Source organism: Adiantum capillus-veneris, chromosome 25, assembly GCF_014529385.1.
Source record: "Adiantum capillus-veneris isolate H3 chromosome 25, ASM1452938v2, whole genome shotgun sequence".
Taxonomy (NCBI): domain Eukaryota; kingdom Viridiplantae; phylum Streptophyta; class Polypodiopsida; order Polypodiales; family Pteridaceae; genus Adiantum; species Adiantum capillus-veneris.
In genome coordinates this window covers 59,773,285-59,790,183 of record NC_140955.1, presented here as the reverse complement: position 1 = coordinate 59,790,183, position 16,899 = coordinate 59,773,285, and the positions used below count along the sequence as shown (strand labels likewise).

At 42.1% G+C, this 16,899-nt stretch overlaps 1 long non-coding RNA gene across 1 annotated transcript; it reads right to left on the bottom strand.

The window, feature by feature from the left end:
- Positions 1-6,951: 6,951 nt before the first annotated feature.
- Positions 6,952-8,131, bottom strand: LOC147424961 (uncharacterized). Its single transcript, XR_015186453.1, has 3 exons — positions 7,874-8,131; positions 7,604-7,677; positions 6,952-7,521 (listed from the first exon to the last, which is right to left on the bottom strand). It is a non-coding gene; the product is annotated as an uncharacterized LOC147424961 (long non-coding RNA).
- Between the last annotated feature and the right edge of the window lie 8,768 nt (positions 8,132-16,899).

The window sequence follows — 16,899 nt, the reverse complement described above, 5'->3', positions numbered from 1 at the left end:
CTTATTGATACTAATGAAAATGTGGAGACCGGGAAAATTTTTGTAGTTTGTGTCAAAACTTGTCGGAGTTTGTTTTCTTATGTTCTTCTTTTCAAGATGCATCTAAAGATATACAATATAATAAGTGATTTCTTTTAGGACTTTGATAAATTAAATTGCATTGCAAATCTTTGTAAAAGGTGCTGTCAAAGACAACCAATTTTGTACCACCATCCCTTGCTTTCAGCCCATTGAGATATGCCGCAATTTTTGGGCATACCTTGCTTTGTTTGCATTGCCGCCATCGCACTTGCAGCCTCCCCTCTCCATCTCTCTCTCTCAAGCTCTACTTACCTCTCCCTCTCTCTCCCTCTCTCTCTCTCACTCTCTCTCTCTCTCTCTCTCTCTCACACACACACACACACACACACACACAAGCACTCTTTGGTGGAGTGCTACATCAACGCCATTGGTGGACCGTGAGAAGAAGCCGACTTATTGCAAGAAGAATCGATCGCTCAGAATCTCTACACAAGAGAGTAGAAAGAAGATACAATTGTGTACATAGAGCAAGAGATACGCTTCTTTACCAACCTGCCCCACCCTGTTGTCTTAAGAACATATACATTAGGATAGAAAAATTAAAAAAAACGCATACCTCTTGCATATTTGTAGACGATGTTTGCTTCCTTGCCCTCACCTGTTTGCTTGAGTTCTTGGGTACCCTCACTTGCATTGCTTGAGGGAGTGTAATTAGCTTGTGGTAAGCGCGTGATTAGCTTCTTGTGAGGATGTGATTAGCTTGTATGTGTTTGCTTGTTTGGTGTGTGATTAAGAAAATAGAAAAAAGAAAGAGAGGAAAAGAGACGGAGAAAAAGAGATTAGTATAGATTTAATGCATAATGTTAAGTTAGTGTTGAAGTAGATAGAGAAAAAAAATGAAAGCTTTTTTCTTTTGATTGTTTAATGTTAAGTTAGTGTTATATTATAGTAAAAAGTGTCCTATTTAAAGATGTTGAATTTTATCTAAAAATGAAAGTAAGACTAAAAAAATTAAACATTAAAAAGAGATAGAGAGAGAAAGGGATAGAGAAAGAGCGGGAGGGGGATAAATAAATAAATATATATATATATATATATATATATATATATATATATATAGAGAGAGAGAGAGAGAGAGAGAGAGAGAGGGGGGGGGGGATAGTTAGAGAGGGAGAGATTCGAGAGAGAATGGAGATAGAGACAGGAAGAGATAGAGATAGAGAGAAACATGGAAAAGAGAGGGAGAGATATAGAGAATAGAGTGAGAGAGATAGTGGGAGACAATAGAGAGAGGGAGAGAGAGTAGAATAGGGAGAGGGAGAGAGAGAGAGAGAGAGAGAGAGAGAGAGAGAGAGAGAGAGAGAGAGAGGGAGAGGGAGAGATAGTAAGAGAGAAAGGGGAAAGAGAGAGAGAGAGAGAGAGAGAGAGAGAGAGAGAGAGAGAGAATGAGAGGGGGGCGGAGGGAGGGAGGGAGAGAGAGATAGAGAGAATGAGAGGGGGAAGGAGGGGAGAGAGAGAGAGAGAGGGGGGGGGGGGGGGGGGGGCGGGGGGCGGGATAGGGAGAAAGAGAGGGAGAGAAAAATAGACAGTTATAGCTTTAGGGTTAGGGGTTAAATCTAGGGTTAGGATCAAAGTTTATATTTAGGGTTATGTTTAGGGTTTAAAATTAAATAGAAGGTGTAGAGAGAATGTAGAGAGTAGAGAGAGATAGAAAGAGTAATAATAGTAGATAAATCTCCTAATGCTTTCTCTACCTTATCCCTCTAGTCTTTTTCCTCTCTCTCTCTCTCTCTCTCTCTCTCTATATATATATATATATATATATATATATATATATCATATTAGATAGATAGAGGACAATAGGAGTAGATAAATCTCCTATTTCTCTCTCTCTACTCTATTGCCCCCATCCTACCCCTCTCTACCTCTCTATAAAGAGAGTGTAGAGATAGATAGTTAGTGATTAGAGCCTAAGTTTCTTTCTTCTCTGTCTAAGAAGAGATGCACCTCTCTAATCTATGAAAGGTTGGAATTGTTCATTGCAATAACCATTATTGAGCTAATAGCAACCTCGATAAGAACCGGTGTCAACTTAGCACTATTAAACCCAGTCCAATACTCTTTGCAATAAACAATATTCTAAACCACGAGTGTCGTTACTTGGGTGCATTTTTTTGAAGGCTAAGAGAAGTAGTAACCAAAGCTTTAATCTCTACCCTCTCTATACATTAGATAGAGACATGTGTGTAGAAGCATGTTAACATGTCACTGAAGATGTTGTCCCGGACAGTGCTAGTTACTTGTGCTTGTTAGCATATACTGAAAACGGATATGTTGTCCCCTCTGCTGCTAGTTTCCCTCCTCATGTGCTTCTGTTTTCAGTTAATGAAGACGACGTGGGGAGTCTCTCTCTCTCTCTCTCTCTCTCTCTCTCTCTCTCTCTCTCTCTCTCTCTCTCTCTCTCTCTCTCTCTCGTTCGTTCGTCCGTTCCTTGCGTCGGGAATCCTACCTGAGAGATTAGTTGTCAAGGCTGAGCTCTTTCTCTCGTTTTGACACAGACCTACAGAAATGGAGAACCAGCAGCCAACATTATTGCCACTAGCTCCAATGCTGGAAATGGAGTCGTACTGTAATCTTATGATAAGCAAATTTTATGTGTAGCCCACCCACTCCAAATGAAGTCATTGGTTTTGTTGGTCACATCTATAGTTTTGTGAGGGCATTTGTTGATTGTGTGTATTACAAGTGTTGACAGCTATATATTTACGTGATTTTAAGTAAGTAACATATTATGCACGTCTACAGTTTCAGGAAAAAGTAGAAGAGAGCCACTACAGGCAATGAATTACAAATTCCAAGATCCAGATCTTTCTGTAATCAGGGAATATGAGAGTATAAGAAAGAGGATACAATGGGAGCAGAAACAAATGAAATTTGAGCGACAACATCATGCCCTCAACAATGAGGAGAAAAAGAAAATCTCCTCCGAGATTGTGAGAGCTTTCAAGAGTAGGATTGAAGGTTTTAGTATAAAAGCAAAGTGGGAAAACTGGAATCTTGTTGCTCAACATCCGCATGTTCAGGCGATCCATGATGAGTCTTTCGAGGAGGAGGCTGCTATACAGACCTCAATTGTCTCCAATGTCCGCAGCACGCTGGCTACCATCAAGCATCTAGGTTCCAATGAGGAGTTGTTTTTGAAGAATGCAGCATTGCAGATGATGTTGAATTCAAAGGAAAACATGCCTATTGCAAAAATTGCCAGGGTCCTAAATGTCAATTGTCGCACCTTGCACAAGGCGAGATCACGACAGACGAAGCCCGATGTTGATGGTCGATTGTTTTCATTGGTTGCATGTCACAAGCAACACCATCATATCCCTATCACAGATGAAATTAAGGAATTGGTCTACACATTTTAGAAAGTGGAGACTCGCGTTTCATCGAACAAGAAGGATGTTTGTCGAAAGAGGATCGGATGGGGAGGAAAAGGTACATAGAACACCTAGTGCACCTCCTAGACAAGCCTCAGGTGATCAATCAAATACTTGTACCATAACTTATGCATTTTATGCATTGCATCTCTAGTGCTTATTAACTTGTATATGCTGATCAATAGCATACTGATATATAGACTTTTGCTAGTTAGCATATGGAGACTCTTACCAAGCACCGAGCAAACACAAAAACCGAGCAAATTCGAGGTGAAACAAGACGGAAGGAAGCGTGGGCATCCACTAGGAAATATGTAAGATATCACGTGCGAACAAAAAATTAAGGGATTTCATAGAAAAATGTACTTACATAAAGGGTTTTTAATTGAGAAAGTGAATTTTTCATACATAAGGGATAGTGTTTTTTACAAAAATACATACATAAGGGGTATATATAATACTTGAAAATATATAGATAAGGGATTATTTAAATACCTCTTGTTTGCATGTGCTATATGGAATTTTTACATAGTGGACTCTCCGGGGAAGGAAAAAGAGAGAGAGAGAGAGAGAGAGAGAGAGAGAGAGATCATAGGGGAAGAAATTATTTGTTGGCATATCCAAGTTTGCTTTCTAAAGTTTTCTTGAACACTTTAAAGAACACTAACTAACATCATTTTTTAACAACAAAGTAATTCTCACATTTGGTTAATTTCATCGAGTACAAAACATGATACTTTACAATGAATCATACTTGTCATTGATGAAAGCATGTCTTTTACATGAAAAATGAGGGGGGGGGGGGGGGGGGGGGGGGGGGGAGAGAGAGAGAGAGAGAGAGAGAGAGAGAGAATATAGGAGAAACAATTATTTGTTGCCATCTCCAAGTCAAGAGCAACACTTTAGTGAACAATAACTATCATAATTTTTTAACAACAAAGTAATTTTCACATTTGGTTTCATCGCATGAATCACACTCATCATTGATGAAGGAATATCTTTGGCGTGGTCTGTGATAGGTCTGAACATTATACCTGAATCGCGCACCATCCATTTTGCCTCCACCTCTATGTACACTAGGTGGTTATCACAAGCAAAGAGGTTGTAGTCACAATTGTGGTCATTCTAAAGACCACCAAAATGGTTGTAGCAAGAGTTTTGGACATGAAATACGTAATGTGGAATGCTACCATTTCCACAAGAAGGGCCATCTATAGAAATATTATTGTATTTTAATGCATTAGAAAGGGAATGTGAAAAGAGAATGTTAGGGCACCAACACTCTTTTCGGTCTGCTCCCATGTGACTATAAAGTCTTTGCCTCTTTCCCTCGACTAGCCATTTGGTTATGTGCTTCTTTGCCTCTCTGCCTCAACTAGCCCTTCAGCCATGTGTAGCACTCGGTGTTCTACCTTGCGGGTGGCATGCTCCCATGCGACTATAATAGAAGCATTGCCTCTTTTCCTCAACTAGCCCTTCGGTCATGTGCAGCACTCACTGTTCTACCTTGCGGGTGGGTGCTCATATCCCTCATTGAGTTGCTGGCCTATCACAACTAACCCAACACTCATCATGGCTCCAAATTTTTCATTGTAAGATGGCCCATCTTATTGGGTACACCGGTTTTGAGCCCCTCCTAACTTGGTGACTCCCGCTTCTCCCTCTTCTTCATTCTTAATCATGCCCGGGACAATGCATGAAATAGTCCCGCATTGGCACGAGACTATTTTGTGCATTGTCCCGGGCATGATTGAGAAAAAAAACTGTAAGGAGTAGGATGAATCACTTTGACTGGTCCATTTGTTATACTAGTCATAATTTGTATACGTTCATAGAAATTCACTTTCTTTGTTGTCCGGCCAATGTGACGATTTGTTGTGGTGCTGGCGGTGAATATGTGATTGCGTCGGCCAATGTGCCTTAACACCGGGCATGGCTGCTTGTCCATAAGCATACTGCATTGGCATGGCAAGGTTTAAAGCACCAAATGAGGGGGGACTCCTTTGCGGTGATCTCTACACTGTGTTCGAAGGTATGCGGCCACGCCGACGCGATGGTGTTTCAAGCACCACAAGGAGCTTTGGACGGCTTACCATATGGCAAAAAATAAATAATTGCTAGATATCTTACTAGTTTCAATACACACATCTAGAAAAAGTGCAAACTAGTAAGTGTGAGAATACTCCTAGATGCATCAAGTAGCAATCTTCTTACCATATAGTAAGTTGAGTAGCTATATGGTAAGATAGTTGCTAGATGAATCAAGAGAGTTCAAGCTCACTTGCTAGTTTGAGATGTGTTATGAAGCTAGTAATACATCTAGCAACTCAAAGATATGACATAGTAGTTTTCACCTAGTAACTTCATAAAAAAAAGAGGTAATCCTCCTAGCCCTACTCAACGTGTCTCCCAAAATTACCTCAACATCCCTACCTTCAATGAATGTCCTCATACTGGAACCTTTGAAATCCACAATTTCAAATAATAAATCAAGCCATGGCACTTGGAAAAATCCACAACAAGAGACATGACTCACAACTAAAATGAACCACTACACACCCACACAAAACTATGGCCGAATGTATTGTGCCCATGTCACAATCAACTTATAAAATAGTGGTCATACAGAAGAATTCAATACAAGACAACTCCCACGCGCAATAGTGCAGATCCACAAGAAATCTCCCCATCGCATACATCAACCCACAATGTAAGCTACAAATTCCACCTGCTACTCCACAATCAACCACAAGGGGTTACCCTTGCCCTCACTACCATTTGTTATGGTCTAGCCCTAAGCAATGGCTACAACTCCACCTATGCGAGTACTCCAAATCCAGCTTCATTAACTGCTTCGCTTAGTACTCATCCTTGCAACACTGCAACTATATATAAAAGCAATCATATAAACACAATGCAGAGACTCCATGATTATTTCTTTACATGAAAGGAACTTTAAATCAATCCATGTACAATCAAGGCTTGTAATTCACTCAAGAGATGCACCAAGAATAGTTGTTGGTAGGTTGCAAGGACTACTTACATACGATAGAGATGTGAGCATGAAATCCTTGCTCAATCAAGTTTTGTACACAAGCTAGTAGACCAAGGCTCCAGACCATGGTTACCATACATGTAGTGACAAATTTGATGTCCTCGAGGACCCTTGTAGCCTACAGCTGGAATGGCTCTTGTTCTCATGCCCAAATAATATGCCAGTAAGGCCATTGTCTGCAACCATCACGTCCCTTTCCAATCATTACCACCAAGTTATAAATTACAGATAGCTTACACACTTATGCAATACATTTGCTACTCCATACATAAGTACATCTCGATGTTCAAATTAACTTTCAAGATTGGATTCATATAAGCTTTCCTTGGTACTTTAGTTAACTGATCCACTTTTCAGCCCATGATCTGTTGAAATAAGTTATAACACCCAAAAAATATATGCAAAGCTCAATCCAAAGCTTTTGTAGTTGTTTACCTTGCTTGTACTCGGCCTTCGACAGCATCTAGACGAGCTTGGTGAGCAAGTGAAGCCCGCATCACTATTAGACATTGCAAGGGTAGCAAGTGAAGCCCGCATCACTATTAGTAACCCTTTAACCTCCAAAACAATGTCACTTACAAGGCCACTCACACCTCTGCTTAGCAAGGGTCTTCGACCTAATTTAATGACTTTATAGTAGCAAACAGTGTCATCAATACCTACATATGACAAGAATATGCTCACAAGTGTGTCCAAGCACAAATCAACTGCCCATCCACATACATACAACCGTACACACGCACAAACCTTCACAAGAAATCTATTTATTAATATAATGAACTCAAAGAGACAATGGATCACAGAATAAATGCAAAAATACACTCGCATCCTAGTCTAAGCACCTAAAACACAGCTCCACACACAAAAAACGAAATTTGAAAACAACAACCAACCTGGTCACGTATGTTGCACAGGAGCTACTATGTCTGGTGAATTGATACAATTGCAACAACGGACTGGTCTGTTATGCCCATTCCAAATGTCAAGGATAACATCCGTATTGGCCTGCAACTAACAAAAATTTGCGCAATGTTTAAGATAGATAACCAGATGCCAGTAAGAATCCATGATGGAAAGACTTGCCAACCCTAACCTTGAAAGGCCAGGCCTGAAAAGACCTATCTTGTAGCCATGGAGAAGCAATATGCAAACGAGACAAACTCCTCACTGTACATCCAAGATTTTCATAATAGTTGTTAGATAGTCTGAATTTTCAGCCTTGTAATTTGCATCCATGATCACAAGGAAGGAAGTCCAAGCATAGCTCTGAAAGGTCGAGACGGTTTAAAAACTCCAAGCACAACCAACAAACATTGAGTGATTTTAGGAATCTTCAAAACAATGATTTTCAGCACAATATTACCCTGGTAAATCTACCATGTACTTAAGCCGATGACGCCCCAAGGCTTGACCTGTTGAGCACCAGTTCTACCAAATGGTCACATCCTTCAACTTTGACAATCATCAACATCTTGCATTGATGAATACGACATGTCAATCCCTTACTGGGAGCTCATATGACAACCAGTTAGATTGGCGCCATCGCCTACAAAAATTACTAGCGGTTGCAATGTCGGATGGAGCTGGGAGTATGAGCGCGTACCAAACAGGTGAGTGGAATGATCTGACCCTCCTTTGAGTCAAGAATTTTTGCATTGTGGCCGCCATCATCCTCACAATTATGCGCCCGTAAGCCCACTCGCTTTTACTGTGGCTCTCAGACAAGAAACAAAACACAAACAACAGAAAATAAATTAAAAAACCGTGCAAACACAGGAAAAATAACATACCTAACAAGATAAGCCTCGCAGCCTATCAGAGGCTGGTGCTTATGGCAGGCTTGAAGAGAGAGGGAGAGATCCCAGTCGGGGGCAAGCGCCAGACTCCATTCGATCGCTACACACCGCGTGTACAGGACCGCTGGAGAGATGGCGAGTGAAGGCAGGGCAGGTTTGTCGGGCTGTCGGTTCTCTGTAGAGTGGTCGCTCAGGGTTAGTGAGGAAAAAACCTGCGTTCGAAAAAACCAGGTTTTCCATTTGTCCACCGGCCAAGTGCGCAGTGGAACAAGGAGAAAATTACCAAAGTACCCTCTAATTTGTAGAAATCCCCAAATTACCCCTCGGATTTAAAAAATTCCTCTAAATACCCCAATGTTTTGTCATAAATTCCCATTATGCCCTTCAAATCTTCCAAAATTCCCAAAATACCCCTGCTTGTGAGAGTAAAATTCTTCAAAAATAATTTTTTTTGTAGCTTTTCATAAGAAGATTGATTGCCTATCATACATGATGTTAACCCTAGAATTTGAGTTGGTTATGTAGGCTTTGGAAATGAATTGCTTCATAATTTTTAAACATATTTTCCTTATTTGCGAGGTAAAAAACGGATCTCAATTGTCAAACAAGAATAAAGATTAAAAAATCGTAAAGAATCCATCCAAAATAGATACAAGGGTATTTTGGGAATTTTTGAAGTTTGAGGGATATTTTGGGAAGTAAAGTTTCTACCATTACTCCGGAGAGATGCAAGGCAGGCTCAACAATAATGCAATCTATTACTATAAGCAAAATCATTAGATAGAAAAAAATCAACTAGCAAAAGGATAGTTGACTTAGCATATAATCCAATAAAGATAGAAAAAACATAAATGATATCAATTGTCAACATAGCCTGATTTGCAAGAAATCAAAGTTGATGGCAATGACCTGGTCAAGAGACTGAAGGAAGTTAACACTGAGTTCGTCTGGATTACCTCTTCCCATGCTAGAGGTTCAGGCGGCTCAGCCATCGGTCTCAAGAAAGAACTCGCCACCCAACTTAGCACGGTGTGTAGGTCGCGATACTGGTGTTCCATACTCCTTCCTCATCCCCTCAACTGCGTTTTGATCTCAGTCTATGCAGGAGGAAGCTCTACCAATAGAGCTCAAGTTTGGGAAGTGATTGCCTCAGTCCAAGGACCAGTAATCCTTGTAGGTGATTTTAACATGGTGGATTTTGTGGAAGACAGGTTCCTCAAACTTGGTCAAGTTGTGCAAGGTCAAGAGAAATAATGTTGGTGAATGAGTTGAGAAATAATGTTGAGAAATAATAGTCCAGAGAGCGAGTTCCGAGACTGGTCACAGAATCGGGAACAACCCACTCTCAAGAAGATAACCTCCAGTTTGTCAAGGAACACTTTCAAAAACTCTTCAGCCCCAAAGAGATCATCATTGAGGAAGTTATAGCCAATAGGGCCATCATTTGGGCTTACAGGAAGAAGGTCATCCCATAGGAAGACACTCTTCTAACTGACTCCCCCATTAGTGAAGCAAATCTCTTCTCAGCCATTGAGGCTCTTAAACCCAATCAAACTCCTGGCTTGGATGGATTACCTGCAGAATTTTTTCAATGCTTTAAGGATGTTCTAACTCCCTGTCTATTACAAGTTTGTGGGAAGAAGCAGTTAAGTTTAAAGCCTTGCCTAACCTTATCAACACAGGGGTAATTAAACTTCTTCACAAAAGAGGATCTAAGGAGGACTTGGGGAACTGGAGGCCTTTGACCATGTTGAATGTTGCATACAAAATATTCGCCAAAGCAATAGCTAACAGGATTTCTGTTTAGTTGGCAAAATGGATCGTTGAAGAGCAGAAAGGCTTCATTAAAGGTAGAAGAATTTTGGAAGTTGTCATCTCCTTGTGGGAAGGTATTGAGTATGCTGAAGAATCTAATCAGGATTATGTTTTTGTAAAAGTGGACTACGACAAAGCTTATGACAGGTTGGAGTGGTCATTTATCCTGGATAGCCTTTCTCACATGGGCTTTGGCAAGAATCTAGTCAACTTTGTGCAAACCCTCTTGGGGAATGCCCATGCCAAAGTTGTTATCAATGGCATGCTCTCTGAAGATTTTGAATTGAATAGGTCAGTCAGGCAAGGATGCCCTCTCGCCCCTCTTTTGTTTGCAATAGCTGGGGATGGGCTGAAGTGTCTGGTAAAGGGTTGGATGCAACAGAAACTTATCCAAGGAATTTCTCTTCCTAATTCCAGCAAGTAACAATGCCTCTCCCAGTTTGCAAACGACACAAATGGGTTGCTAAAGAATGAAGACTGCTCACTCAAAAAATTCTGGAAGGCTCTGACCATTTTTTTCTCAGCTTCAGGTTCCAAGATTAACCACTCCAAAACAGGTGTTAGAGCCTATGTATCTCCCATTCCTGAATGGATGAAGGAACAAGGATGCAAAATCATCCCGGAAGGGCAAGTCAGAAGAGATCCATGAGTTTGCAAGGAAGTTCGAAGAAGCCAGGGCCTTTGTGGCTCGCCTTCAAGCAAAGATTGATAATTCGTAATCTCTTTCTATGGTTTGCACTTGCAAGTGCTTATGGATATTACAGTCCTTGTAATTATTGCTTTTATCCCTTTACCCCTTCCTTGGGTAAGTCGATGTAATCAGTTGCTTCCTACTTAATTCAAAAGCGCTTATTTGGTAAAAAACTGTCAACATATCCTTGGGCATGAAGCCTCAATTTCCCAATCAAGAGAATAATTGTGGCTTCTTGCCCCTTGAAGGCTCCATCGGCTACAACAACATCTCCCATCTCATGAGCTTGAATGCCTAATTTGGTGGCCAACTTCGGGATATGAAATTGTGAGTAGAGCCAGGGTCAAATGGGATGAAGGCATCATGCTCCCTTACCTTTTCCCAAGCATAGGAGAGAGGTGATCCTTTCCAATGGACATCCTCTTTTGGAGCTTGGATCATGGAAGCTCTAGGAGTCTCATTGCAGGCATTTATTTTGGGACAAGAACGATAGCCATGTCCTTGCTCCCCACACTTAAAGAATTTGTGGTCCTTACGAAAAGCTTCTAGCTCTTCAAGGGAGAGTTTCTTTTTACCTTTGTAAACTTCCTTCTCCTTGGACCGATTGTTGTTGTTGTTGTTGTGACAGCATTGAGTGCTCCCTTGCAGTTTGCAGTAGCAAGGCGTGGCCATGGAGCGAGGGAAGATATGGGACATGATAACGTGTCGATGACGAGGGCTGAACCCCAAGGTGAATATGGAGAGAGAGAGAGAGAGAGAGAGAGAGAGAGAGAGAGAGAGATTGTTTTGACGCGCTGATGATGTTGAGGAGTGGGTGCCGTCGTTGCTATTGGAGCAGGAGAGAGAGTAGGTGTGCCAAAAAGACACGGTGTCTGTGGAGAGAGAGGGAACACACGTAGCTGACAGCCATGGAAAGACGTTTGGGGACGATGCGTGTCACGAGCTCTGGGAATTAGTAGGAATCTGGAAAGATTCCTACTATTAAGATGGGTGTAGACCCAATAGGGACTAGAATGTTTATTCTTAACGTTAAGTATGTGACTACACAAACAATTCCATTCTTTGTAGATGAGACACTTACTATACAATTGACATAGGGTTAGGATCTAAGAGTGTTCTTGATTTTGTCTTTGTGGAGTAAATGTTGATTTTCTTCCCATAAGAGCATGAGACATAATAAGGATATGTAATGTACGCCTATTCTATGGAGTGCCTTAAGTGTATATTAGACAAGAGAAAAAAGTCATATTCAAAGTGCAAAGGAGATGCATTTAGATCGGTTGTTTTCATCATTTTTCTCTTTCTTATTGCATTGTGCTAGTTCCTAGAACCATTGCTAGAAGATTTGGTTGATTGATTTTATGCCAATCAAGGATACTTTGATTTTTCAAAAGAGGGACTAGGTCACTGGATGATGGCATCAATGATGATATCACCAAAAGAACTTTTAAAAAGCACCAAAACCATTTGTTATATGTGTGTGTGTGTGTGTGTGTGTGTGCGCGCGCGCGCGCAAGATGATAAAAAGAAAGACCTTGCATTCAAAAAACTAGTTAAATTTTCAAGTTGATGCTTAAGTTAGGCCCTAGCTTTATGGAGAGCCACAAGGTTAGTGGAAAAGAATGGGTGACGCTTAGGGTTAAATGGGCTTTGTTCTAAGGAGCTCTTGGACTTGATGCACTTAGTGTGAGTTATCAAGAAATAGAAATAGATTGCAAGGGGTGCGGGTTTTAAGGCCAATCATCCTCCTTGGTGATCTGTTTGGTCGGTTTACACCATTTTTACGTTCCTTTCAAAAACCTTTATAGTCAAAGTGAGAACTAATTATAAATTATAGCATTCAACTCCAAACATAAAGATTATTAAATTATTATGAGTTTCCTTTGTTACAAGAAAATATTGTAGTACTTGAAATTGCAAGTTCAACAATAATAATCAAGTAAATTTTGTTTAAGATGATGAAAGAGAGTTGTGCTACTATTTCACATAAGGAGAAACCATGAAATCCTCAAAAGAAACTTAGGATTTAAACAAATTTTAAAGAATACATGGTTTCTATAAGGAAAATACGTCAAAGCCCCTTTCTTATATGGTGAGTGTATAGAATCAATGGAGCTTTTGAGGATTTTCTCATATGGTTACTGCAAGAAAATAGATCAAAGCCAATTTCTTCAAGGGTGAGGATAAAGAACGAATGGACTTTTTGAAGAGCTCCCCATGCCGTACGATATTAGTTACTATATAGCAAGCGTGGAAAGTCAAAATTACTATATGGTTATTGCATTGGAGTTAGCATTTTCTACTTTCAATTAGCAACTCCTCTTAGTTACTAGATAAGAAATGCATAGGCATTGTATAATTGCTAGTTCTATCTAGCCGTTATGAACTTACTATATAGCAAATCCACAAAAAACTATTGTTTTGTTAGTTCTATCTAGCAATTCCACTACAAGCTTAGGCAATTGCCAATTCCATCCAGCATAAAAGCTATGATTTGCTACTTCCATCTAGGAAATAGCGTGAACAAGATCAAACTTTCTATATGGTAACACGTTAAAAGTTCCTTGTGCACAAAACGACGCGGTGGTGTTTCAAGCACAAAACAAGATTTAAAGCGGACTCCTTTGCGCTAATCTCTGCCTAACATAGGTATGTTGCACCAGCATTATGGTGTTTGAATGCATATTTGTAGTGCCAACTTCTTCGTCCTCTACACCAGCTCATCGTAGGACGTCGAGGCAACATTCTCCTTTGGATCATAAAACTACTGTCCATGAATTAGTTGCTGCTCCCACTATTAGCAATAGCAAACTCTGTTAGTTACAACTCTATCTCTCCCCCCCTCTCTCACACACAATCTATCTCTCTCTCTCTCTCCCTCTCTCTCTCTCTCTCTCTCCTCTCTCTCTCTCTCTCTCACACACACACACACACACACACACGCACACATCTATCTCTCTCTCTCCCTCTCACACACACACATAAGCTCTCTTGCAGGGACCTTTTTTGTAGTAGAGCGCACGGGCAGCAAACTGTTCAGTATGCACACATCAGCATTAGCTTAGGCCTGCAGCTACCTTCTTGCCAGTCGCAACTCTTGCTGCAGCCTGATCAATTAATCTCAGAGTCTGCTCCGGCCAAGAAGACAAATTGTAGGAGCTTCAAGGAAGCGTCACACGAAGATTTAGCGAGAGGAATTAGCCATGATCTACTGCAAGCTGCGCGTAAAGAAGCAATATGGTTGGCGTCCATATAAGCTCTTGGGCTGGATAGGCAGAAGGTAGGTGGGCTGACAAACACAGCACGGCTTATCCCTTATCCCTCCCGCGCCGCCGCGGTGCTGATTAGGGTCAAGTCCCAGCACTAAAAGAGAGAGGGAGACGGCAATCTCCGCTGCTGTGCCCACGTTTCCCCACACTGTGTGGAGTAGCGGCATCAGCAAAAAATCATGCGATGCCCATGAATGTCTGCACCCGTTCTTGGCCCTTCAACATCCCGTGCCGGCGGCGAGGAAGGGCAAGCAGCAGAGCTCAAAGTCCTCTGAGATCATGTCTCATCGAGAAACCTTCTAAAAAACCATAATTCCTTTTACCAGTTCTTGGCCCTAAAACATACCGCGCCGGCGCGGAATGTATAATAGCAGATTCATCAAAGATTTCAAATGTTATCTAATGAGGAAATCAACCACAGAATTCCAATTCCAATGAGGAAATCAACACATTCTGTGGCTACGATTATCAGAGTCATCTATACTAATAGATAAATGGGGAGAGAATTCAGCCCCCGCCCCCCCCCCCCCCCCCCCCCCCCCCCCCCCCCCACCCCCCCCCCCCCCCCCCCCCCCCTTGCCACTTGTCAAAAGCTCCCGAGTTCGACACCTTTCAGACGAGTGTTTCCTGCACCCAACGTGCTCAGTGACACAGAAAAGCTTGCACGAAGAGAGAGAGAGAGAGAGAGAGAGAGAGAGAGAGAGACAACGAAAGGCAAATTTTCAAAGCCTTGAGAAGTGTCCAATCTATTATGAGGGCCTCCTTCACGCCAGGCTACAGAGGAATGGTGAATTGACAGGAAGCACAGAGAGCAGCCGACGTCCAACTGGATCCGTGCCCCAATCGAGCTCGAGCACTCCACCACCGTCACGCAAGTCCCTTGGATGCCAAGATGAGCGCCCCTTAACTCGCCATACAAGTGTGCACAAAGAGAGGAAGTACAGAATCCCTGAGCACCACCTCCAGCCAATCCTATTTCTTGTGTTGCATGGAGGAGCAAGTCGTTGATCTCCAAAAGAATGGAAGATGGCACGTGAAAGGGGATCATGTGTCAAGCCTCGATGGAATCACATAAGACCTGCTGATAACAATGTTCCATACTAACCATTGTGAGAGAGAGAGAGAGAGAGAGAGAGAGGGGGGGCTGGAAACTATTGGCCATGCACTCCCAACAAATCTCATACAATGAGCTAGCTAGCAATGAGCAATGTGATCTTGCCAATGAAAATTTATTTACCAAGGTTACTCTAACGGCATGCAGATCATAATTGGGAGCTCCATATCTCCATTATTCTGATCACATGTCAGCAAATTGGTTATGGGCACGAGCTTGATATCGAGTTAGCACAGCAAGAAGACGTTAAGGAGCCTGTGTGTGTGTGTGTGTGTGTGTGTGTGTGTGTGTGTGTGTGTGTGTGTGTGTGTGTGTGTGTGTGTGTGGTGTGTGTGTGTGTGTGTGTGTGTGTGTGTGTGTGTGTGTGTGTGTGTGTGTGGAGAGAGAGAGAGAGAGAGAGAGAGACTTGGCACGTGCGTGCACAGTGCAGGCGGAAGAGACACGCTGACCAGGACTCGGCTGACGAGAGAGAGAGAAGCAAGGGAGAGGGAAAAATGAAATGAAATGTTGTTATATTGAATGCATGGCCGCCTGTTCCCAGAGAGAGAGAAAAATGAATTGCTTCATTATTTTTAGACATAATTGCCCTTTTTTGTGATGTGTCTCAGCTTAATATCTTACCGTTTTCAATTTCCAAAATGCCGGTTCACAGCAAGGGGAAAAGGAGAAATTCCGCCCCACAATACAGAAAAATTCCGCCCCATAATTTCTAAAATTTCCTCTAATTGGAAAATTCTAGGAAAGGAATTTTGTATGGTCGGGACTAGGGAGAAGATGGACCATGGCGGGCGGCTGTTGACAGCTAAGCTTAATATCTTGTCGTTTTCAATTTCCAAAATGCCGGTTCACGGCAAGGGGAAAAGGAGAAATTCTGCCCCATAATAGAGAGAGAGAGAGAGAGAGAGAGAGAGAGAGAGAGAGAGAGAGAGAGAGAGAGAGAGAGAGAGAGAGAGAGAGAGAGAGAGAGCAAACTCAGTGTAGCCTGCACCTACGCGCTCGGAAAGAGAGAGACACTGCCTGCACCTGCGCCCTCGAAAAGAAAAGAAAGAAAGAGAGAGAGGCGGCCGGATGTTGACAACTGAGCCTCCGGACAGTGCTCAGCTAAGCGCGGAGAGAAGAGAGAGAGAGAGAGAGAGAGAGAGAGAGAGAAGAGAGAGAGAGGAGCAGACTCAGTGTAGCCTGCACCTGCGCGCTCGGAAAGAGAGAGAAAGAAAGAGAGAGAGGCGGCCGGCTATTGACAGCTGAGCCTGCGGACAGTGCTCAGCTGAGCGCGGAGAGAGAGAGAGAGAGAGAGAGAGAGAGAGAGAGAGAGAGAGAGAGAGAGAGAGAGAGAGAGAGAGAGAGAGAGAGAGAGAGAGAGAGAGAGAGAGAGAGCAAACTCAGAGGCCGGCTAAGCGCGGAGAGAGAGAGAGAGAGAGAGAGAGAGAGAGGATTCAGAGGTCGGATTTCGACGATGTGCTCTGCACAGCAAGAAAGAACCGAGAGAGAGAAAGAGAGAGAGAGAGAGATAGCGAGGACTCGTAGTGCTCGAAAAAAACCTAGGTTTAGTGTAGTCCCACCTACAAATTTTGAAATTTACCTCTAAATTTTTTATTTGAACGTAAGAAAACCTTCAAATTTTGACAATTTACCTCTGTTGTTTTACATATGTAGGTTTGCCAAGTTTTTGGTAGGGAGGTCCCGGGAGGGGGCCGTTGCTAGAGA